Source organism: Ascaphus truei, chromosome 2, assembly GCF_040206685.1.
Source record: "Ascaphus truei isolate aAscTru1 chromosome 2, aAscTru1.hap1, whole genome shotgun sequence".
In the NCBI taxonomy this organism is placed as follows: Eukaryota; Metazoa; Chordata; class Amphibia; order Anura; family Ascaphidae; genus Ascaphus; species Ascaphus truei.
In genome coordinates, this window is record NC_134484.1 from 373,904,085 (window position 1) to 373,911,034 (window position 6,950).

The 6,950-nt window shown below is 44.7% G+C and overlaps 1 long non-coding RNA gene across 1 annotated transcript; it reads left to right on the top strand.

Annotated features, from left to right (window-relative positions):
• Positions 1-3,380: 3,380 nt before the first annotated feature.
• LOC142487546 (uncharacterized) lies at positions 3,381-6,950 on the top strand. The gene is made up of 2 exons (XR_012799251.1): positions 3,381-4,449; positions 4,545-6,950. It is a non-coding gene; the product is annotated as an uncharacterized LOC142487546 (long non-coding RNA).

Sequence of the window (6,950 nt, forward strand, 5' to 3'; positions counted from 1 at the left end):
GACCCCCTGCTTCCTGTGATACTCACCTCCATAATGGGTACCGGTAGCAGGTTTAATGCTCCCAGTCACGCGAGCCAACAGGAAGCCCTAAAGAATGACATGACAGCTTCCTTTTGGCCCACGTGAAGCTGGAGCTTTAAATCCGCCATACTGTAGCCCCACAGCTGCTACCGGCACTCCTTTTGGTAAGTATCTCGGGAAACCGAGGACCCGGAGCTAAAATTAACGTGGTTCAGCTCCGGAGACCCCCTGCTTCAAACTTTTTAATGCAAAAAAAAAAGGAAAGCAGGATTGCTGGTTTATTTAAAGTGTTACTTTCCTTTTCTGTTGTGTGGACTTATATTTGCAAAGCCTGATGTTTTCTATGATATGTTTACTGCAGCTTATTCAATTGGCAGAAATCCCTAAATCAGGAAGTACTATAGGTTTGTTTGTAAATACAGGAACACTGAGCACTTGGAGAAACTTTTAAAACACAAACCCTTAGCAAACAATAAAAAGTAAATAAACCAGTAAGGGGCAAATATTGAGAGTAGTGTCCCAGAGAGAAGATATGCAATGGTGAAAGTAGATTTTTATTCTTACAGGTACGCCCTTGCTCATTCACAGCTCCTCTCTCCCACCCACCCATCTACCCACCTCTATTCACACCTTCTCTCCATGTATTTCTCCACACCTCCCCCCCCACCCACTGTCTTACTCTTTCCCTACTCTTCCCCTCACTCCCTCTCCCCTCTCTCACTTCCCCATCTGCCCCCTCTCCTACACCCCTTCTCCTTACATTCTCCGTTATAACTCAATAACCCCACTCTCATTCAATCCCGCTCCCACTATCCCATTCCCCTTTCCCCCACACACAATTCCCCCCGCCCACACACACACACACACACAATTCCCCCATCCACATACACAATACCACACAATTCCCTCCCCCCCCCCACTATAACACTCCTAAACAATACGCACACTAATACCTACTACAACAATACCCTCCCACAATATAATTTGACAATGTTATTTATAAAAAAATTTACCAGGAAGTAATACATTGAGAGTTACCTTTCGTTTTCAAGTATGTCCTGGGCATAGAGTTAAGATGACAAATAATACATGGTTACAAATACAGTTACATACTGTAAGAGAACAGGATATACATTATATACAAGACATTGCATGCACAGTTAGAGATAAGACCTATGTAACAGTTACAGACCAGATTAAAATGTGAGACAGCTTTAGTTTTGAAAGAACTTAGACTGGTGGAGGCTGTGAGAGTCTCCGGTAGATTGTTCCAGTTTTGGGGTGCACGGTAAGAGAAGGAGGAGCGGCCGGATACATTGCTGAACCTTGGGACCATGAACAGTCCTATGGAGTCAGATCTCAGATACTAAGTGTTGCATGTAGTGGGGGTGAGGAGCTTGTTCAGATAGGCAGGTAGCTTGCCCAGAATGTATTTGAAGACAAGAAAGATGGACTTAGACTCAAGTGATGACCAATCAAGTTATTTAAGCATTTCGCAGTGATGTGTGTTGTAGTTGCATTGGAGAACAAAACGGCATATTGAATTGTAGAGGGTATCACGTTTGCTAAGGTGGGTTTGGGGTGCCGTGCCATATGCTACTGCACCGACACACTTTATTCGAGCAAATACCCAGTATGTACCTGGCAGATACCTGGAATGCGCCGCTCCTCACCTCTGACAAGCCCCGTTGCGTTTGCTTTCCCAGCCTGGGTTCATGCCTGGCTGACGGGCGGCTGATCTGTTAAATGATAATGATTAGGATTTAATAGGCTGCAATGCTTCGCGTGTCTACCAGATGGCATAAATTCATGAATTGTAATGCAGTATATATATATACTGTGCAGTATTGCAGCCAGCGGGAATAAAATGCTTCAATCCCTGCCTGGAAAATACCTCAATGCACTCGGGCAGAAAACAGTCACAAACCTCAATACACCCGGGTATACCCGAATTCGTGGGACTAGCCGAGCTCGAATAAAGTGTGTCGCCAGTGTATGTCCCAATAGTCGATAATTGGCAGCATCTAATGTGCGATACGCTTTCTGATAAGCAGACTTTGGGAGGTTTATTCCTGTAAGGTACACCAATTTGGCATAGGTTTTGGATGTCAGGGTATCAATGTGCACCCCGAATGTTAAATGGGAGTCAAACCATATGCCCAAGTATTTGAAAGTATTAACAGGAGTTAGGTTGGTGTTAGCGTTGGCTCTGATCTGGAGCTCAGTCATTGAAAGCTTTAAAAATTTAGCTTTGGTCCCAAATACCATTGTTACAGTCTTGTCAGTGTTTAAAAACAGTTTGTTTAGGGAAATCCAATTTTCAAGTCTCAAAAAGTCAGATTGAAGTATGTGTTCAAGGTCGGAGAGGCTATGACTGTGTGCATATAAAATGGTGTCATCTGCACACATGTGTATTGAAGCTCCCTTGCAAGCTGTAGGAAGATCATTGATGGACACTGAGAAGTGTAGGGGCCCCAGAACAGAGCCTTGCGGGTCACCACAGGTGATATCCAAGGAATTGGAGTTAGAGCCTGAGATGGACACATGTTGGGTTGATAACCGTAATTATTTTAGCCACTTAGTCACAATTTTTTAGTAGACTCCAGCTATTGGTAGAATTAACCCAGCTAAGGAGAAGTTTGTATAACAGAATACACAGAAGATATTTGTGACAGAATTATCAGAGAATAGAGCACCAAGCTTTGCCAGGCAGGAGTTGTTCATCATTGGCGAGTTTTTCATCATGGGTGCAGACATAACACAACCTCTTTAGGCTGCAATCACGCAATATTGTAAATCTACTCTTTAACAATTAGCCATGTGATTATATAACGGTCTTTAAAGTGGGAGATCCCAGTTTGAGACCTGTTTCTAGTTCTCTGCAGCATTCTGCTAGTTCCTTTATCTTCATCATGTGAACTGGATAGTAAGCTCCATTGGCCGAAGATTAATTGTTTACTCTTTTTGTGACAACTCACATATAGATTCAGGATACTCTGCTGCAATCAGAATCATACACAATGTGCAGCATTACGGTGTGTATATATACATGTAACCATGCTGTAAAATGGACTGCAGTTTCCTCTTCTGCTGGCAGTAAGGCCCGGTAAGTTATGGGAATGCCAGCAGTAATCATGGAGGTTTGCCCTCAGACCCTGGTGAGGTGTCATATGTATGTAGGGGAGTGGCCACATTCTCTGAGTCCACAGTTAGTGACATCAGAGATGTGCCAGCTCCCTGAGTCTATATAAGACACAGCACTGTCTAAAGTTAGTTGTTGGAGTAAGGAGCAAGTCTGCGTTAAGACTTGATAGCAAAGGGCTCACTAGTGATGTAACTAGTGACCAAAGAGTTGTGCAGAGACTGTGAAGGTAGAAATGTGTGTGAATATATATTTCTTCTTTTGTTATGTTATACGCCCGAACTTTGTCTCAGATATCCTGGTAAACACATGACCAGATGATTAAACCATGAACTGATGACGCAGCTATGCACGAGGGCTGCATGAGCCCGGGAGAATGTATTAGCTACAATCAAGGAAGACAGCGTGTCCCGGAATAAAGATACATATGACTTAACCAATCAAGGAAGACAGCGTGTCCCGGAATAAAGATACATATGATTTAACCCCTCCCATGCCCCTCCCCGCTATGAGCTATATAAACTATGTTGTGTACTCAATAAAGCAGCAGTTCCTGTGTTACCCCCGGGATAACGCATGTACTGAGATTGAAGCTGAACTTTGTGTCAGAGTCTTTCTTAGTGAGCTAGCGCATGCATGATTGAATTTGGAGCAAGTGACTGAAGAGAGAGAGAGAGACCCTGATATAGTGAGATTCACGACCTCATTATTTGGCGCCCAACGTGGAAGGGGGGGAGCGTGACTCCGGTTCACCACGAGAGACTGACCTGTCGCTGATTTTGCTACAGAGACCGTGACACACCGAACCGAGGACTGATCACCCTCATTGTCAAGGTAAGCTCTTGCATACAATTTGTGTGTTATCTTGCCTATGACAAGTCGGTGGGTTGCTGCCTAGGTAGTATAATCTGTTTAGGTCTTTCACTCACGTTGATGTGATACAACGGTGTGATCTTTAGAGTCGCGCTCTGTTTAGAACTGTTAAAAATATCATACTCTTCAGTTGCTTGTGGTCACCTATAAGTTGCTAAATTGTACGAATGTTTACATCTTATATATGCTAGTCAGTGCCGCAAGTGGGAGCCCGAAGTGGAGTGGGATTTTTGTCGACTGACTGGAGTTCGTATATGTGGGTGTATTAGTGCATTAGTGTTGGGAATTTAGGTGACCGAGTGGGTAGTAATGGGAGATAGATTGCGGGTTGTCTGATTGCTTTTCTGATAAGTAATTGCAAAATCCCTGAATGAGAGTGCAGGCTGTCAGCCCAGTAAAGGGGAACAGGACAGGCACCAAGAAGTGCAGGCTGTCAGCCCAGTAAAGGGGAACAGGACAGGCACCAAGAAGTGCAGGCTGTCAGCACCAGTAAAGGGGAACAGGACAGGCACTGATGCTCTGAGGGCGGTAACCTGGAAAAGTGGTTCCCTCGAGACGTAGAAATAGTACTCTGTCTCCGGTACCGGGTGTCTGGGGTCCGGGACCCAGCGTCTGAGGGCGGTAACCTAATAGTGGTTCCCTCGAGACGGTGACACAGGACCGGCCACGAGATATTAGTGGGACGAACAGAGAATTCAGAGATGTTGCACTTATTTAAGAAAAAACATGTGTTGCCCACAGGGGCACAGACAGCACTAGATTTAGTCCGCACTCGAGAAGGAAAGAAATATATCAAAAATGCTGCTAATCTGTATAAAATGGCGGACGCTCCGTCCACGGGAAGATTACAACCCAGTCTCTGGGCTAAAATTATAACGGAATCTAGAGGGTTGTTGGAGGATAAAGGATTGTTGGAGGTGGCGCAGGCTCATCTGCGAGTAGCAGGGAAATTATGTGAAGAAGGGTATGAGGAAGTGGTGGGTCAAGGGGGGTCCACATTATCAGAAATGTTATATGGTTATATGAAACCCGTTAAACCAAAGGGGACCACGGCCCCTCCGCCATACCAAGATGGCGCTCGCCCTAGTCCAAAAGGGTGGGTCTGCTCGCATTGTGGTGTACAAAACCCCGACTGGCGGGATTTCTGCTGTAGTTGTGGCACGCCCCACACTGGCCCTCCCCCTCCTCCCGACAACGCCCAGCCCAACAAACCCTGCCCTCCGGAGTCCAGTTCCTCCCACCCAGTCCTTTCCGCCCCTTCCGCCCCCTTATATCCGGTCCTCACTACTTCCGGATCCTATTACCAAGGACCGGAGGCTGGTGACACGCAAGGCCCCATAGTCAAGGGAACGGATACCCAAGCTACTACAAACGCAGTACTGGCGTAAAACTAGGAAGGTTTGCTCCAGGTTTTTGTGTTACAAACTCCTCATTGGACTCCGACAAACTCCAGAACCACACCCTTCATATGTTAGATGTATATTGGTTGTGTGGAAACGGTATACTTCGTAACATCTTGCCCCCCCAATGGCAGGGGCAGTGTACTTTAGTAAAACTAATAATGCCTTTCAGAATACTTCCCTGGGAACCTGAGGAACAATATCTATCTAGGAGGCCTCTGTCTTTTTCACGATACAAAAGAGATATAAAGACAGATTTACAGAACGATGGGATGGTATATAGAGATGCCATAGGAGTTCCAAGGGGGGTCCCTGATGAATTCAAGGCCCTAGACCAAATTTCCGCTGGATTTATATCAATCATCCCACAAGTACAAATTAATAAAAATGTTGACTGGATTAACTATTTGTATTACAATCAGCAGAGGTTTATAAATTTTAGTAGGGATGCGTTTCAGGGTATTATTGAAGAACTAGGGCCCAACACCCGGATGACCCTCCAGAATAGGATGGCTATCGATATGATTTTAGCAGAAAAGGGTGGTGTATGTTCCATGTTTGGTGAAGAATGTTGTACTTATATCCCTGAAAATTCGGCAATTGACGGTAAAACAGTCAAGGCACTCAATCAAATTAAGGACCTAGCTTTAGAGGTAAAGAGGAATGCAGGAGTAGATACCAGTTGGGCCAATTGGATAGCAGATTGGGCGGGAGGATGGAAATCGATTCTTACCACGATCGGCCTAGTTATTTTATGTATTTTTATATTTGGTATTCTTATTCTCTGTTGCCTTATTCCTCTCTATCGCAAACTGATGCTCAAAGTTGGTGGTGTCGACATGATGATAAACACCGGAAGTGAATTGGAAATTCTGCTTAGCTCCAAAATTCACAAAGATATGCCTACCCACAGTCCTTCTAGGACTCCTCATTTTATTTGTAATTCATTGCTGTAGACTATTAAGGCTATACGGAAGGGAAGGGACTCTTGCGGTGTGTTAAGTCTCGATGGAAGGTATAGGAGTCTATTAGAGATATCCTGTGCCAGTAATCGAGTGAAGTATCCCATTCCTTTTTCCCCATCGCAAGACAGCCTTACTCCCTTAGGCAAGTCAGAAATATCTATTCAAGGGGGGATTGTGAAGGTAGAAATGTGTGTGAATATATATTTCTTCTTTTGTTATGTTATACGCCCGAACTTTGTCTCAGATATCCTGGTAAACACATGACCAGATGATTAAACCATGAACTGATGACGCAGCTATGCACGAGGGCTGCATGAGCCCGGGAGAATGTATTAGCTACAATCAAGGAAGACAGCGTGTCCCGGAATAAAGATACATATGACTTAACCAATCAAGGAAGACAGCGTGTCCCGGAATAAAGATACATATGATTTAACCCCTCCCATGCCCCTCCCCGCTATGAGCTATATAAACTATGTTGTGTACTCAATAAAGCAGCAGTTCCTGTGTTACCCCCGGGATAACGCATGTACTGAGATTGAAGCTGAA